We start from the raw sequence: 18,313 nt of genomic DNA on the forward strand, positions 1-18,313 counted from the left end.
GATAAAAAATAATAATAATAACAACATCGTGGAAAAAGATTCGATTCTAAAAAGTTGAGAGTGAATTGCAAAGAGTGAGAAATCTGTTGAAATAATTCAAAAATCTGTGCGTTTAAGGAATTTTATAAAACCATATAAAATTTTATGAGTTATATGAGATTATGTTGTGCATTAAATTGTATATATGTTAAAACGATACGTGAAAATTATACGAAATTGCATGAAATTGTATAGATCATATAAAATTATATGTTAAATCATCTATATTAAAATCATATAAAATCATATGGAATTTTATATAAATTAGATTATATGGTAAATCATATATATTAAAATTACATATATTAAAGTTATATAAAATTCTATAATTTTTGCAAAATTATATTACATATTACATTATATATATTAAATTTACATACGTTAAAATTACATAGAAGTTTATAAATTGTATAAAATTATATTATATATTAAATCGTATATGTATATATATCAGTTGGCCAATTAATTTCTTTCTATTTATTAGTAGAGACGGGGTCTCGCTCTTGAGCTCAGGCTGGCCTCCAACTCCTGGCCTCCAGTGATCCTCCCGCCTCGGCCTCCCTCCCGAGTAGCTGGGACTCCAGGCATGCGCCTCCACGCCCGGCTCATTATTTTTTTCTATATATATTTTTAGTCGTCCAGCTCATTTCTTTCTATTTTTTTTTTTTTAGTAGAGCCCACGGGGTCTCACTCTTGAACTCAGGGCCGGCCTCGACCTCCCGACCTCCACCCCGATCCTCCCTCCTCGGCCTCCTCCCAGAGTCCCTGCATGACAGTCTCTCCTGATCCCCCGTCCCTGTCTTTTTTTTTTTTAGGGTCCCCCTCCACGGGAAGAGGGTGGCCTGTGACCCCCCTTGGGATGAGATTGTCACCTGGGGCTCCCCAGGAGGCAGAGGCAGGAATGGAGGCCGGCCTCGACCCCCCCCCCCGGGGAGATCTGTTTGGTCACCTGTTTGCTCCGAAGAGTGATTTCAAGGGGGAAGAGGGGGACCCGCTCGCGGCTTCCTGGCACCCCACGACCCGGGGGTGGAGGCCACGGTGGAGGCCCGGAGGCCGGGCCTTGTGGCCGGGGCGGCCTCGCCTGTCTCCTCCCCGGGTGACAGTGGTTTCCGTAAGTTGGTGGCGGTTGCATAACTCGTGTCACCAAGCGGCTCGCCGGACACGGTGTCGCAAGAGGTCTGGGGGTGGGCGAGGCCAGAGAGGGAGGCCGCCCAGGGCCCCCAGAGCCCCCTCCTCAGCCTCCGGTCCCCCTGGGCCTGGAGGCCACCTGGGGAGGGGAGGCAGGGAGGCCAGGAGCCGAGGGGGGGACGGCTGAGAACGGATGACGGGGTGCGGGCTTCAGGCACGGCTTGATCCAGCCAACCCTCATTGGAGCTCAGGGAGTCAGGAGTTGGAGGCCGGCCTCAGCTCAAGAGTGAGACCCCGTCTCTACTAAAAAAAATAGAAAGAAATGAGCTGGACAAGTAAAAATATATATAGAAAAAAGTGAGCCGGGCGTGGTGGCGCATGCCTGGAGTCCCAGCTACTCGGGAGGGAGGCCGAGGCGGGAGGTTCGGTATCGAGGTCAGGAGGTAGAGGCCGTCCTGAGCTCAAGAGCGAGACCCCGTCTCTACTAAAAAAACAGAAAGGAATTAATTGGCCAAGTAAGAATATACAGAAAAAACGAGCCGGGCGTGGAGGCGCATGCCTGGAGTCCCAGCTACTCGGGAGGGAGGCTGAGACGGGAGGATCGCTGGAGGATGGGAGTTGGAGGCCAGCCTCTGAGCAAGAGCGAGACCCCGTCTCTACTAAAAATAGAAAGAAATGAGCTGGACAACTAAAAATATATAGAAAAAGAAAACGAGCCGGGCGTGGTGGCGCATGCCTGGAGTCCCAGCTACTCAGGAGGGAGGCTGAGGCGGGAGGCTCGCTGGAGGCCAGGAGTCGGAGGCTGCTGTGAGCGAGGCTGACGCCACGGCGCTCACTCTAGCCCGGGCGACAGAGCGAGACTCTGTCTCAAAAATAAAACAAAAAAAGAAAGAAATTTTCTATTTATTATAAGTTTTGGTCTGAGTTTGGAATCGATTTTTTTTTCCTTTTTTCTGTTTTCATTATTTTTATTTTTAAATCAAGTAGAAACTTTCTATGTATTATAAATTTTGTTCCGAGTTTGGAATCGATTTTTTTTCCTTTTTTCTTTATTATTTTGAAATTAAATAGAAATTTTCTATTTATTATAAATTTCGTTCTGACTTTGGAATCGATTCTTTTCCCTTTTTCTTTTCTGTTTTCATTATTTTATTTTATTTTTTTTTTAATTTATTATTTTTTCTTTTTTTATAAATAGAGACGGGGTCTCGCTCTTGCTCAGGCTGGTTTCGAACTCCTGACCTTGAGCAATCCGCCCGCCTCGGCCTCCCAAGAGCTAGGATTACAGGCGTGAGCCACAGCGCCCGGCCTGTTTTCATTATTTTTATTTTTAAATGAAATAGAAATTTTCTATGTGTTATAAAGTTTTGTTCTGACTTTGGAATCGATTTTTTTTTCCTTTTTGTTTTTTTTTGGTTTCCATTATTTTTATTTTTAAATCAAATAGAAATTTTCTATCTATTATAAATTTTGTTCTGACTTTGGAATCAATTTTTTTTTCCTTTTTCTTTTCTGCTTTCATTATTTTTATTTTTAAATGAGATAGAAATGTTCTATGTATTATGAATTTTGTTCTGAGTTTGGAATCGATTTTTTTTTCCTTTTTCTTTTTTTTTTCTTAATTATTTTTATTTTTAAAGGAAATAGAAATTTTCTATGTATTATACATTTTTTTCTGAGTTTGGAATCGATTTTTTTTTTCCTTTTTCTTTTCTGCTTTCATTATTTTTATTTTTAAATGAGATAGAAATTTTTTATTTACTATAAATTTTGTTCGGAGTTTGGAATCCATTTTTTTTATCCCTTTTTCTTTATTACTTTGAAGTTAAATAGAAATTTTCTATTTACTGCAAAATTTGCGTGAGTATTCCCCGCGTATGCGGTTGGTGCCAGGCCGTGGGCCCTGTAGACGCCGTGGTCATTCGCTCTGTCTCCCAACAACTCGCTTTCTAGCCGGGCAAAGCGACTTACAACACACTTTAAAAATAACTCGCGATAGGAAGCCTCATCACCCTAAAAAAAAAAAAAAAAAAAAAAAGAAAAGAAACGAAAAAGAAAAGAAAAAGAAAAAGAAAAGAAAAGAAAAGAAAAAGAAAAGAAAAAGAAAAGAAAAGAAAAGAAAAAGAAAAAGAAAAGAAAAGAAAAGAAAAAGAAAAGAAAAGAAAAAGAAAAGAAAAAGAAAAGAAAAAGAAAAGAAAAGAAAAAGAAAAGAAAAAGAAAAAGAAAAAGAAAAAAAGAAAGAAAAGAAAAAGAGAAAGAAATGAATAAAAAAAAAATTAAAAATTAAGAAAAAAAAACTATTAAAAAAAAATGAACAAACAACTCGCGATGCCATTTCGATTCGCAACACGATCCCGTAGGAGAGACGCGTGTAGATTTATTTCATTTTTATTATTTTTTTCCCAGGGACAGGCGACCGGGGACTGTCACGACCGTCACACGCCGGAGAAATCCCGGAACTGGGAATAGCGACGTTTTTTCTCAGCCTTCCGCGTGCGCCTTGATCGAGCCGTACCTGAATACCACACTCCGATTTATTTTTTATTTTTATTTTTCCAGGGACATCGGGAGGGACAGACGACCGGGGACCGTCACGACCGTCACATGCCGGAGAAATCCCGGAACTAGGAATAGCGACGTTTTTCTCAGCTTTCCGCGTGCGCCTTGATCGAACCGTACCTGAATACCACCCTCCGATTTATTTTTTTTATTTTTTATTTTTATTTTTCCAGTGACAGCGGGAAGGATAAATGACCGGGACTGTGACGACCGTCACACGCCAGAGAAATCCCAGAATTGGGAAGAGCAGCGTTTTCCGAGCACTCCGCGTGCGCCTTGATCGAACCATACCTGAATACCACCCTCCGATTTATTTTTTTATTTTTTATTTTTATTTTTCCAGGGACATCAGGAGGGACAGGTGACTGGGACTGTCACAACCGTCACACGCCGGAGAAATCCCGGAACTGGGAATAGCGGTGTTTTCCTCAGCCTTCCGCGTGCGCCTTGATCGAACCGTACCTGAATACCACGCTCCGATTTATTTTATTTAATTTTATTTTTCCCAGTGACAGCGGGAGGGATAAATGACCGGGACTGTGACGACCGTCACACGCCGGAGAAATCCCGGAACTGGGAATAGCGACGTTTTTCCCAGCACTCCGGGTGCGCCTTGATCGAACCGTACCTGAATACCACGCTCCGATTTATTTTTTTTTATTTTTTAATTTTAATTTTAATTTTAATTTTTTCCGTGACCCCGGGAGGGACAGGGGACCGGGATCGGGGACCCTCCCCGGGGGTGGGGGGGGGGACAGCCCGGGACCGATAGCGACCAATCGACACAGGACTCGACATCACTGGCCGAGACCGACAACCCCCCCCAAAAAAAAAAAAACAAAAAAAACCACGACAATAGCAACATTTAAGTGTCGCTCAATGGGAGGCCCGGAAGGGAGGCCCGGGAGGGAGGCCCGTGTGGCCACAGAGGATCGGGGACCCCAGGGATTTTTCCAGCTCGCGACACCCCACACACGGGTGTGCGGCGAGACGGGAGGTGACGATCCCCCACCGCGTGTGACGTCCCCTGTGTCACTCCCGCGTGTCCCCACTTGGGTCCTCGACCCTCCCCAGGGGCCACATGTCGCTTGAGTGACTCAGTCGCTCGGTGGCGGGGACCTCGCGTTGTGTTTTATTTTATTTTCTGAGACAGAGTCTCGCTCTGTCGCCCGGGCTAGAGTGAGTGCCGTGGCGTCAGCCTCGCTCACAGCGGCCTCCACCTTCGAGGCTCAGGCGAGCCTCCCGTCTCGGCCTCCTCCCTCCCGAGTAGCTGGGACGACAGGCGTGCGCCTCCACGCCCGGCTCGTTTTTTTCTATATATATTTTTAGTTGTTCAATTAATTTCTATTTTTTTTTTTTTTTTAGTAGAGACGGGGTCTCGCTCTTGCTCAGGCCGGCCTCCAACTCCTGGCCTCGAATGAGCGATCCTCCCGCCTCGGCCTCCCTCCCAGAGTGCTGGGATGACAGGTGTGGGCCTCCTCCACGCCCGGCCTCTTAAGTCTCGATTTTTATGCTCGGTGCACTGGGACGTGTTCTCAGAAACGATTTCTCTCTCTGGATTTATTTATTTTTAATTTAATTTGTTTTAATTCATTTTTAAATTTAAGCATTTATTCATTTTTAATTTTAAATCTTTAGCTTGGATTTTAGATATCTGTTTATTTTTAATTTTAAGTGTTTTTTAAAATGTCGTTTAACTTTTTTTTGCCTTCGTGCGCTCCCTCCTAAGAAACGCTTTCTCTTTTTTTATGTATTTATTGGTTTTTATTTTATTTTATTTTTATTTTTAATTTTAAATATTTATCTTTAATTTTAGATACTTAGTTTTGATTTTAAATATTTATTTTTAATTTTAAGTGTTTCATTTTGATTTTAAATGTTTATTTTTAATTTTAAATGCTTAGTTTTGATTTTAAATATTTATTTTTAATTTTAAATATTTACTTTTGATTTTAAATATTTATTTTTAACGTTAAATGCTTAGTTCGGATTTTAAGTATTTATTTATTTTTAATTTTAAGTATTTAGTTTTGATTTTAAATGTTTTTTTTTTAATTTTAAATATTTACTTTTGATTTTAAATGTTTATTTTTAACGTTAAATACTTAGTTCGGATTTTAAGTATTTTTTTAATTTTAAATATTTACTTTTGATTTTAAACGTTTACTTTTAACGTTAAATACTTAGTTTTGACTTTAAACATTTGTTTATTTTTAATTTTAAATGTTTAGTTTTGATTTTAAACGTTTATTTTTAACTTTAAATACTTAGTTTTGACTTTAAACATTTGTTTATTTTTAATTTTAAGTATTTAGTTTTGATTTTAAACGTTTATTTTTAATTTTAAATGTTTTTTAAGAAATATTTTTTTTTTAAACCTTTTTCCCTTTGTGTGCCTTTTTTAATGTCAGAAACGCTTTCGTCTTTTGCCAGCTCCCCTTGTTCCCCTTTTGGCCGCCAATTTCCTGCCCGGCGCATCCAGCCTCTGCACGAGCATTTATGGAGCGCCTACTGTATGCACCAGCCAGCCTGGCTATCTCTCTGTCTCTGTCTCTCTCTGTCTCTGTCTCTTGTCTCTCTCTCGGGAGATGCAGCAGCGGGTGATGGAAGAAGAGAGACCCGAAACCTCCCTATTCCTCTGCACAAGCATTTATGGAGCGCCTACTGTATGCACCAGCCAGCCTGGCTATCTCTCTCTCTGTCTCTGTCTCTCTATCTCTCTTGGGAGATGCAGCAACGGGTGATGGAAGAAGAGATACCCCCCCAAACCTCCCTGTTCCCCTGCACAAGCATTTATGGAGCGCCTACTGTATGCACCAGCCAGCCTGGGTATCTCTCTCTCTGTCTCTGTCTCTCTGTCTCTCTTGGGAGATGCAGCAACGGGTGATGGAAGAAGAGAGACGCCCCAAACCTCCCTGCTCCCCTGCACAAGCATTTATGGAGCGCCTACTGTATGCACCAGCCAGCCTGGCTATCTCTCTTTCTGTCTCTCTCTGTCTCTGTCTCTCTATCTCTCTTGGGAGATGCAGCAGCGGGTGATGGAAGAAGAGAGACCCCCAAACCTCCCTGCTCCCCTGCACAAGCATTTACGGAGCGCCTACTGTATACACCAGCCAGCCTGGCTATCTCTCTCTCTGTCTCTGTCTCTCTCTCTGTCTCTGTCTCTTTCGGGAGATGCAGCAGCGGGTGATGGAAGAAGAGAGACCCCCCCCAAACCTCCCTGCTCCCCTGCACAAGCATTTATGGAGCGCCTACTGTGTGCACCAGGCAGCCAGCCAGCCAGGCATCAAAGCATTTATGGAGCGCCTACTGTGTGCATTGGCCAGCCTGGCATCCATCTTTCTGTCCCTGGAGCTACGGCAGCGGGTGAGGGGAGAAGAGAGGCCCCCAAACCTCCCTGTTCTGCACAAGCATTTATGGAGCGCCTACTGTATGCACCAGGCAGCCAGCCTGGCAATAATCTCTCTCTCTCAGGAGATGCAGCAGGGGGCGATAGAGGATCAGAGACACCCCAAACCTCCTAGTTCCTTCCCACGAGCACTTACGGAGCACCTACTGTATGCACCAGGCAGCCAGCCAGCCTGGCATCGAAGCACTTATAGAGCACCTACGGTATGCACCAGGCAGCCTGGCACCCATCTCTCTCTCTCTCCCGGGAGCTGCAGCAGCAGCGGGCGAGGGGAGCAGAGAGACCCCAAACCTCCCTGTTCCCCTGCACAAGCATTTGTGGAGCGCCTACTGTGTGCACCAGCCAACCAGCCTGGCCTCAATCTCTCTCTCGGGAGATGCAGCACCGGGTGAGGGGAGAACAGAGACTCCTCAAGCCTCCCTGCTCCTCTGCACGAGCATTTATGGAGCACCTACTGTATGCACCAGGCAGCCTGGGTAACTCTCCTGGGAGATGCAGCAGCGGGTGATGGAAGAAGAGAGACCCCCCAAACCTCCCTGTTCCTCTGCACGAGCACTTATGGAGCGCCTACTGTATGCACCAGCCAACCAGCATGGCTGGCATCAAAGCATTTATGGAGCGCCTACTGTGTGCACCAGGCAGCCTGGCTATCTCTCTCATTGTCTCTGTCTCTCTCGAGAGCTGCAGCAGCAGGTGATGGAAGAAGAGAGACCCCGAAACCTCCCTGTTCCCCTGCACGAGCATTTATGGAGCGCCTACTGTATGCACCAGCCAGCCTGGGTATATCTCTGTCTCTGTCTCTCTCTCTGTCTCTGCCTGTGTCTCTGTCTCTCTGTCTCTCTCTTGGGAGATGCAGCAGCGGGTGATGGAAGAAGAGAGACCCCCAAACCTCCCTGCTCCTCTGCACAGGCATTTATGGAGCGCCTACTGTGTGCACCAACCAGCCTGGGTAACTCTCTTGGGAGATGCAGCAGCGGGTGATGGAAGAAGAGAGACCCCCAAACCTGCCTGTTCCCCTGCACGAGCATTTATGGAGCGCCTACTGTATGCACCAGCCAGCCTGGCTATCTCTCTCTCTGTCTCTCTGTCTCTCTCTCGGGAGATGCAGCAGTGGGTGATGGAAGAAGAGAGACCCCCAAACCTCCCTGCTCCCCTGCACGAGCATGTATGGAGCGCCTACTGTATGCACCAGCCAGCCTGGGTATATCTCTGTCTCTGTCTCTCTCTCTGTCTCTGCCTCTGTCTCTGTCTCTCTGTCTCTCTCTTGGGAGATGCAGCAGCGGGTGATGGAAGAAGAGAGACCCCCAAACCTGCCTGTTCCCCTGCACGAGCATTTATGGAGCGCCTACTGTATGCACCAGCCAGCCTGGGTATATCTCTCTGTCTCTGTCTCTGTCTCTGTCTCTCTGTCTGTCTCGGGAGCTGCAGCAGCGGGTGATGGAAGAAGAGAGACCCCCAAGCCTCCCTGTTCCCCTGCACGAGCATTTATGGAGCGGCTACTGTATGCACCAGCCAGCCTGGGTATATCTCTGTCTCTGTCTCTCTCTCTCTGTCTCTGTCTCTCTCTCTGTCTCTGTCTCTCTGTCTCTCTCTTGGGAGATGCAGCAGCGGGTGATGGAAGAAGAGAGACCCGAAACCTCCCTGCTCCTCTGCACAAGCATTTATGGAGCGCCTACTGTGTGCACCAACCAGCCTGGGTAACTCTCTTGGGAGATGCAGCAGCGGGTGATGGAAGAAGAGAGACCCCAAACCTGCCTGCTTCTCTGCACAAGCACTTATGGAGCGCCTACTGCATACACCAGCCAACCAGCCTGGCTGGCATCAAAGCATTTATGGAGCGCCTACTGTGTGCATCGGCCAGCCTAGCATCAATCTCTCTCTCGGGAGCTGCAGCAGCGGGTGAGGGGAGCAGAGAGACCCCCAAACCTCCGTGTTCCGCTGCACAAGCACTTATGGAGCGCCTACTGTATGCACCAGGCACCCAACCAGCCTGGCATCAAAGCATTTATGGAGCGCCTACTGTGTGCACCAGGCAGCCAGCATGGCATCAATTCTCTTTCTCGGGAGCTGCAGCAGCGGGCGAGGGGAGCAGAGAGACCCCCAAACCTCCCAGCTTCTCTGCAACAGCATTTATGGGGCGCCTGCTGTATGCACCAGGCAGCCAGCCTGGCATCCATCTCTCTCAGCCTGGAGCTGCAGCAGCGGGCGATGGGAGCAGAGAGACCCCCAAATGTCCCTGCCCATCCGCACAAGCATTTATGGAGCGCCTACAGTATGCATCAGGCAGCCTGGCATCAAAACATTTATGGAGCGCCTACTGTATGCACCAGGCAGCCTGGCTAACTCTCTTGGGAGACGCAGCAGCAGCGGGTGATAGAAGAACAGAGACCCCCAAAGCTCCCAGCTCCTCTGTGCCAGCACTTATGGTGCGCCTACTGTGTGCACCAGGCGGCCAGCCAGCCTGGCCTCAAAGCACTTATGGAGCGCCTACTGTGTGCACCAGGCGGCGAGCCAGCCTGGCCTCGAAGCACGTATGGAGCACCTACTGTGTGCACCAGGTGGCCAGCCAGCCTGGCCTAGAAGCACTTATGGAGCGCCTACTGTGTGCACCAGGCGGCCAGCCAGCATGGCCTCAAAACACTTATGGAGCGCCTACTGTATGCACCAGGCAGTCAACCAGCATGGCCTCAAAACACTTATGGAGCACCTACTGTATGCACCAGGCAGTCAACCAGCATGGCCTCAAAACATTTATGGAGCACCTACTGTATGCACCAGGCAGTCAGCCTGGCATGACTCTCTCTCTCCCTGGAGGTGCAGCATAGGCCGAGGGGAGAACAGACAGCCCCCAACCCTCCCTGTTCCCCTGCGCCAGCACTTATGGAGCGCCTACTGTATGCACCAGTCAGCCTGGCATCAAGCACTTATGGAGGACCTACTGTATGCACCAGGAAGTCAGCCTGGCATCAAGCACTTATGGAGCGCCTACTGCATGCACCAGGCGGACAGCCAGCCTGGCCTCAAAGCACTTGTGGAGCGCCTACTGCATGCACCAGGCGGACAGCCAGCCTGGCCTCAAAGCACTTATGGAGCGCCTACTGCATGCACCAGGCGGCCAGCCAGACTGGCCTCAAAGCACTTATGGAGCACCTACTGCATGCACCAAGCGGCCAGCCAGACTGGCCTCAAAGCACTTATGGAGCACCTACTGCATGCACCAAGCGGCCAGCCAGACTGGCCTCAAAGCACTTATGGAGCGCCTACTGCATGCACCAAGCGGCCAGCCAGACTGGCCTCAAAGCACTTTATGGAGCGCCTACTGTATACACCAGAAGCCAGTCAGGCTGGCCTCATAGCACTTATGGAGCACCTAGTGTGTGCACCAGACAGCCAGGCTGGCCTCAAAGCACTTATGGAGCGCCTACTGTATGCACTAGGCAGCCTGGCCTCAAAGCACTTATGGAGCACCTAGTGTGTGCACCAAGCAGGCCGCCAGCCACCATGGCCTCAAAGCACTTATGGAGCGCCTACTGTGTGCTCCAGCCAGCCGGACCTCAAAGCACTTATGGAGCGCCTACTGTGTGTGCCAGACGGCCAGCCAGCCTGGCCTTGAAGCACTTATGGAGCGCCTACTGTATGCACCAGGCAGTCAGCCAGCCTGGCCTCAAAACACTTATGGAGCGCCTACTGTATGCAACAGGCAGTCAACCAGCCTGGCCTCAAAACACTTATGGAGCGCCTACTGTGTTCACAAGCCAGCCTGGCCTCAAAGCACTTATGGAGCACCTACTGTGTGCACCAGGCGGCCAGCCAGCCTGGCCTGAAAGCACTTATGGAGCACCTACTGTATGCACCAGGCAGCCAGCCAGCCTGGCCTCAAAGCACTTATGGAGCACCTAGTATATGCACCAGGCGGCCAGCCTGGCATGACTCTCTCTCTCGGGAGCTGCAGCAGCGGTTTGCGAGGGGAGAACAGACACCCCCAACCCTCCCTGTTCCCCTGTACAAGCACTTATGGAGCGCCTACTGCATGCACCAGGCAGCCAGCCAGCCTGACCTCAAAGCACTTATGGAGCGCCTACTCTATGCCCCAGACAGCCAGCCTGGCCTCAAAGCACTTATAGAGCGCCTACTGTGTGTACCAGCCAGCCAGCCAGGATGGCCTCAAACCACATATGGAGCGCCTACTATATGCACCAGGTGTCCAGCCAGCCTGGCCTCAAAGCACTTATGGAGCGCCTACTGTGTGCACCAGACGGCCATCCAGGCTGGCCTCAAAACACTTATGGAGCGCCTACTGTATGCACCAGGAGCCAGTCAGGCTGGCCTCACAGCACTTATGGAGCACCTAGTGTGTGCACCAGACAGCCAGGCTGGCCTCAAAGCACTTATGGAGCACCTACTGTATGCACCAGGCGGCCAGCCAGCCAGCCTGGCCTCGAAGCACTTATGGAGCGCCTACTGTGTGCACCAGACGGCCATCCAGCCTGGCCTCGAAGCACATATGGAGCGCCTACTGTATGCACCAGGTGGCCAGCCAGCCAGCCTGGACTCAAAGCACTTATGCAGCGCCTACTGTGTGCACCAGGCAGCCAGCCAGCCTGGCCTCAAAGCACATATGGAGTGCCTACTGTATGCACCAGGCGGCCAGTCAGGCTGGCCTCAAAGCACTTATGGAGCACCTAGTGTGTGCACCAGACAGCCAGGCTGGCCTCAAAACACTTATGGAGCGCCTACTGTGTGCACCAGGCGGCCAGCCAGGCTGGCCTGAAAGCACTTATGGGGCACCTACTGTATGCCCCAGCCAGCCTGGCATCAAAGCACTTATGCAGTACCTACTGTGTGCACTAGCCAGCCTGGCCTCAAAACACTTATGGAGCGCCTACTATATGCCCTAGGCAGCCTGGCCTCAAAGCACTTTATGGAGCGCCTACTGTGTGCACCAGGCAGCCTGGCCTCAAAGCACTTATGGAGCACCTAGTGTGTGCACCAGGCAGCCTGGCCTCAAAGCACTTATGGAGCACCTACTGTGTGCACCAGCCAGTCTAACCTCAAAGCACGTATGGAGCGCCTACTGTATGCACCAGGCGGCCAGCCTGGCATGACTCTCTCTCTCGGGAGCTGCAGCAGCGGTTTGCGAGGGGAGAACAGACACCCCCAACCCTCCCTGTTCCCCTGTACAAGCACTTATGGAGCGCCTACTGCATACACCAGGCAGCTAGCCTGGCCGGCCTCAAAGCACTTATGGAGCGACTACTGCATGCACCAGCTGGAGCCTGGCCTCCATCTCTCTCCGTCCCTGGAGCTGCAGCGGCGGGGGGTGGGGCGGCGAGGGGAGCAGAGAGACAACCCCCAACCCTCCCTGTTCCCCTGCGCCAGCACTTATGGAGCGCCTACTGTATGCCCCAGGCAGCCAGCCAGCCAGCCTGGCCTCAAAGCACTTATGGAGCGCCTACTGTATGCACCAGGCAGCCTGGCCTCAAAGCACTTATGGAGCGCCTACTGCATGCCCCAGGCGGCCGGCCTCAAAGCACTTATGGAGCGCCTACTGTATGCACCAGGCAGCCTGGCCTCAAAGCACTTATGGAGCGCCTACTGTATGCCCCAGCCAGCCTGGCCTCAAAGCACTTATGGAGCGCCTACTGCGTGCCCCAGGCGGCCGGCCTCAAAGCACTTATGGAGCACCTACTGTATGCCCCAGCCAGCCTGGCCTCAAAGCACTTATGGAGCGCCTACTGTGTGCACCAGCCAGCCTGGCCTCAAAGCACTCATGGAGCGCCTACTGCGTGCACCAGGCAGCCAGCCAGCCTGGCCTCAAAGCACTTATGGAGCACCTACTGTATGCCCCAGCCAGCCTGGCCTCAAAGCACTTATGGAGCGCCTACTGCGTGCACCAGGCAGCCAGCCAGCCTGGCCTCAAAGCACTTATGGAGCACCTACTGTATGCCCCAGCCAGCCTGGCCTCAAAGCATGTATGGAGTACCTACTGTATGCACCAGGCAGCCTGGCCTCAAAGCACTCATGGAGCGCCTACTGCGTGCACCAGGCAGCCAGCCAGCCTGGCCTCAAAGCACTTATGGAGCGCCTACTGTGTGCCCCAGCCAGCCTGGCCTCAAAGCACTTATGGAGCGCCTACTGTGTGCCCCAGGCGGCCTGGCCTCCATGTCCCTCCCTCCCTCTCTCTCTCTGTCCCTGGAGCTGCAGGAGGGGGGGCGGGGTTGAGGGGAGACCTGAGACACCCCACCCCCACCCCGTACCCCGCAACCCGCCCGTCTACACCGCGCGCTCCCCGTGTGCAGCAGGTGCCGCCCCCACCCGCCAGCCTGGTTGCAAACAGCTGGCGCCTGCAGCGTGCGTGCGGGGACACGCGGTGACTTCGCGCCCGACCCGCCGCCAGCTGCTAATGCCGTGGGCTCGGGGGACGCTATCAGCGTCGCCATGGGAACCATCGAGAGAGCCCGGGAGGAAAAAAAAAAAAAAAAAAAAAAAAAAAAAACGGCCTTTGTCGCTCAGCCGCGGTGGGGGAGGGGCGGGGTGGGGGAGGGGGCGGCGCTCCAGGCTGTCACTCCTGCTTGTCCCCTCCCCGTCCCCGTCTTGCAAAGGCGCACCTGGGCGCCAGAGCAACAGAGCGGCGCATGCATGCGTGCACGGAGTGGGGAAACTGAGGCCTGCAAGGCTCTCAGCCCGGGGAGGAGGGTTGGGTGGGGTTGGGGTGTGTGTGTGGGGGGGTGACAGGCAGGAGGGCCAGGTTTGCAAGAAGCCCTGAGTGTCCCCTCCACCCACCCGGGGACGCTATGCACCTGCCTGAGAACCCCAGCACTCTGGGAGGCCGAGGAGGGAGGACCGGTCGAGGTCGGGAGTTGGAGGCCAGAAAGAGCAAGAGCGAGACCCCGTCTCTACTAAAAATAGAAAGAAATTAGCTGGAGAACTAGAAAAAAATCATTGGGGCGTGGTGGCCCGTGAATGTCAGTCCCAGCTACTCAGGAGGCCGAGGAGGGAGGATCGCTCGAGGCCGGGAGTTGGAGGCCGGCCTAAGCAAGAGCGAGACCCCGTCTCTACTAAAAATAGAAATTAATTGGCCAACTAAAAAATATACAGAAAAAACGAGCCGGGCGTGGAGGCGCGTGCCTGTCGTCCCAGCTACCCGGGAGGGAGGCCGAGGCGGGAGGCTCGCTGGAGGCCAGGAGTCGGAGGCTGCTGTGAGCGAGGCTGACGCCACGGCACTCACTCCAGCCCGGGCGACAGACTGGGAGTCTGTCTCAAGAAATAAAAATAAAAATAACAATATAAAACCTGATAGGAGAGGCCGGGCGCTGTGGAGGCTGACGCCTGAAATCCCAGCACTCTGGGAGGCCGAAGTGGGAGGCTCGGTCGAGGACTGGAGTTGGAGGCCAGCCTGAGCAAGAGCGAGACCCCGTCTCTACTATAAATAGAAATTAATTGGGCAACTAAAAATATATAGAAAAAACGAGCCGGGCGTGGTGGCCCATGCCTGTGGTCCCAGCTACTCGGGAGGGAGGCCGAGGCGGGAGGCTCGCTGGAGGCCAGGAGTTGGAGGCTGCTGTGAGTCTGTCTCCAAAATAACCCTGGTGGCCTGGGATGACAGACTCGTCTCTAAACAGCCACCTCCGTGGAGGCTGGGGCAGGGAGGCGCTCGGTCCGCACACTCGTGGGCGAGGCCTTGCACGCCCACCCCAAACCTCCGGCCTCCACTCAGGACAGACGTGGCGCCCACGCACCCTGGGTGGCCCCTGACCTCTCCCTCCTGCGTTTTCTTCTTTGAGACAGAGTCTCGCTCTGTCGCCCGGGCTGGAGCGAGCGCCGTGGCGTCAGCCTCGCTCACAGCAGCCTCCCACTCCTGGCCTCTAGCGAGCCTCCTGCCTCGGCCTCCCTCCCGAGTAGCTGGGACGACAGGCACGCGCCACCACGCCCGGCTCGTTTTTTCTATATATATTTTATTAGTTGGCCGATTAATTTCTTTCTGTTTTTAGTAGAGACGGGGTCTCGCTCTTGAGCTCAGGCCGGCCTCGACCTCCTGACCTCCAGCGATCCTCCCGCCTCAGCCTCCCTCCCGAGTAGCTGGGACTCCAGGCATCTGGCTAATTTTTTCTATATATTTTTAGTTGCCCAATTCATTTCTTTCTATTTTTTTTTTTTTTTTTTAGCAGAGACGGGGTCTCGCTCTTGCTCAGGCCGGCCTCGACCTCCTGACCTCGGGCACGATCCTCCAGCCTCGGCCTCCCCCCCAGAGTGCCGGGATGAATGACAGGCTGCCTCCTCTTGCCTGCAAACGCCCCGGGTCCCTGCAGCACCACCAAACCCCTCCCCCCCCCCGGGTGGCGGGGACGGGAGGGGACATTAAGGCAGATCAGGGATGGCCAATGGTGCGGGGCTTTTATTTTGAAAGGGGGACCTCCCGCACGCACGCGGGCTAATCTGGAAGGGAGAGATAAGGGACCCCATTTATTGCCTGGTGGCCGGTGACACTTTGGAGAACAATGTCCCCAGACCTTGCTTGACAACCCCGGGCGGGTGGCGGGCGGGGCGGCCTCCATTCTCTGGGCCGAGCCTCCCCGATAAGGATTGGCCATTCATTATCTCCGGGGCGACAGAAAGATTAGCCCAGGGATGAAAAATTACCCCGGGGACAGGACAACGGTGGCCTCAGCCTGTCCCCGAGACCCCGAGTCCAGGGGACGCCCCCCCTTGTCTACCTGCCTCTGCCTGGCTGAGCCTCTGCGTCCTCCGCCTGGCCTCTACCCTGGCCTCCACTCCCAGCCTTCCCTTTCTCTTTGCCCTTGTGGCTTCTGTCCCCGACTTTTCCACCCGGGGGGGACGGTCCCTTCTCCAATGTCACTAACCCTTTGTCAGCCTCGGTTCCCGTCTCTGCCACCCGGTGTGCTACTTTTTTATATTTTATTTTATTTTATTTTATTTTATTTATTTTATTTTATTATTTTATTTTATTTTATTATTTTATTTTATTTCATTTATTTTTTTATTATTTTATTTTATTTTATTTTATTTCATTTCATTTATTTTATTTCATTTATTTTATTTTATTATTTTATTTTATTTTATTATTATTATTATTATTTTTTTTAAGTTGAACCACAGGTGTCAGATATTTTATTATTTTATTTTATTTTATTTTATTTATTTTATTTTATTTTATTTTATTTTTTTATTTTATTCATTTTATTTTATTATTTTATTCATTTTATTTATTTATTTTATTCTATTTTATTTTATTTTATTTTATTTTATTATTTTTTTGAGGCCGAGGCTCGCTCTGTCGCCCGGGCCTCGCTCACGGCAAGAGCGAGACCCCGTCTCTACTAAAAAAAAAAAAAAAAATAGAAATAATCTGAATAACTAAAAATATATATATATATACAGAAAAAACGAGCCGGGCCTGGAGGCGCGTGCCTGGAGTCCCAGCTACTTTGGGAGGGAGGCTGAGGCGGGAGGATCGTTTGAGGTCGGGAGGTGGAGGCCAGCCTGAGCAAGAGCCAGACCCTGTCTCTACTAAAAAATAAAAAATAAGAAAGAAATGAGCAGGACGACTAGAAATATATAGGAAAAAAAAAAGTTTTACCAGCCTCCGACTCCTGGCCTCCAGCAAGCCTCCCGCCTCGGCCTCCCTCCCGAGTAGCTGGGACCACAGGCATGCGCCACCACGCCCGGCTCGTTTTTTATATATATTTTATAGTTGATCAATTAATTTCTTTCTATTTATAGTAGAGACGGGGTCTCGCTCTTGCTCAGGCTGGCCTCGAACTCCTGACCTCGAGCGAGCCTCCCGCCTCGGCCTCCCAGAGTGCTGGGATGACAGGCGTGAGCCTCCGCGCCCGGCCGACAGGGCCTTATCTAGTTCTATGTCGTTTCTTTGGGGGGAGGGTGGCCTCCACCCCTTGCACCCCTTCCCCTCCCCCCTCCTGCCATCTGCCAACTGGACTGAGCTAGCTGGCCGGGTCCGAGATTTCTAGAACCTTCCAAACTCTGGTCTGCAGCCAGGTGCAAGAATTGAGAGTGGCCTGGAGACCTTTTATCCCCCTGGGGTGGGGAGGCTGGGCGTGGAGGCTCACGCCTGTCATCCGAGCACTCTGGGAGGAGGCCGAGGCGGGAGGCTCGCTGGAGGTCAGGAGTTGGAGGCCAGCCTGAGCTCAAGAGCGAGACCCCGTCTCTACTAAGAAAACAGAAAGAAATGAATTGACCAACTAAAAAAAATATATAGAAAAAATGAGCCAGATGCCTGTAGTCCCAGCTACTCGGGAGGGAGGCCGAGGAGGGAGGATCACTCAAGGTCAGGAGTTGGAGGCCAGCCTGAGCAAGAGCGAGGCCCCGTCTCTACTAATAATAAAAAGAAAGAAAAGAGCTGGACGACTAAAAATATATAGAAAAAACGAGCCGGGCGTGGAGGCGCACGCCTGTGGTCCCAGCTACTCGGGAGGGAGGCTGAGGCAGGAGGCTCGCTTGAGGCCAGGAGTGAGAGTCAGCCTCAAAAAAAAAAAAAAAAAAAAAAAAGAGAGAGCGAGGTGTCTCCTTGGGGCTCTATGCAGTGTAGACGAGCGCTGTGTGCAACCTGAGCAACCGGACCAGGCGGGAGGACTCGTGTGCAGCCTCCGGTCTCCCCCCCAGGCCTCCCCTGTGGGCCTCCCGCCTCCCTCCAAGTGCTGTTGGCATAAAAAGAGCAGCAGGGGCGGTGACAACGCGGGGTGGCCACGAGAGACAGCGAGGTGGCCACGACATCCAGCGCTGGGGACCCGCCTGGGTCCCGTCCTCCCTTATCTGCCTCCCTCTGGCCTCTACGGCCTCAACTATAACGGGCTGGAGTCGGACTCGAGGCTGAGCACCACGCGGACTCTCTCCGAGCCATCGGGGGACCCGGCTGGTGACAGCCACCACCCCGCGGGCGTGCGCTCGTGAGTTCGGGGACCCGAGGAGGCCGCCAGCCTCCCCATGGTGGCCTCCACACTGTGCTGCGCTCGGGGGACCTCCTCCGCCGGCCTCCACCACCGGGCCTCGATTGCTCGGTAAGTCCCCTCTGCTGCCACCTGCCCAGGACCCCTGGGGACCCTTCCTGTGGCCCTGGGAGCGCACGAAAAGGCCAGTTTGGCCTCCCAGCCTCTACTTTTGGAGGCTGGTCGCTGGAAAAGCCCAGGTTTTAAACAGGGG

The 18,313-nt window shown here is 51.7% G+C and overlaps 1 protein-coding gene across 1 annotated transcript in view; it reads left to right on the plus strand.

Annotated features, from left to right (window-relative positions):
- MGLL (monoglyceride lipase) overlaps positions 1 to 18,313 on the plus strand; it is a 401,877-nt gene that overhangs the window by 41,425 nt on the left and 342,139 nt on the right. The window lies entirely within an intron of this gene.

The sequence above is a fragment of the Microcebus murinus genome, chromosome 20 (genome assembly GCF_040939455.1).
Source record: "Microcebus murinus isolate Inina chromosome 20, M.murinus_Inina_mat1.0, whole genome shotgun sequence".
In the NCBI taxonomy this organism is placed as follows: domain Eukaryota; kingdom Metazoa; phylum Chordata; class Mammalia; order Primates; family Cheirogaleidae; genus Microcebus; species Microcebus murinus.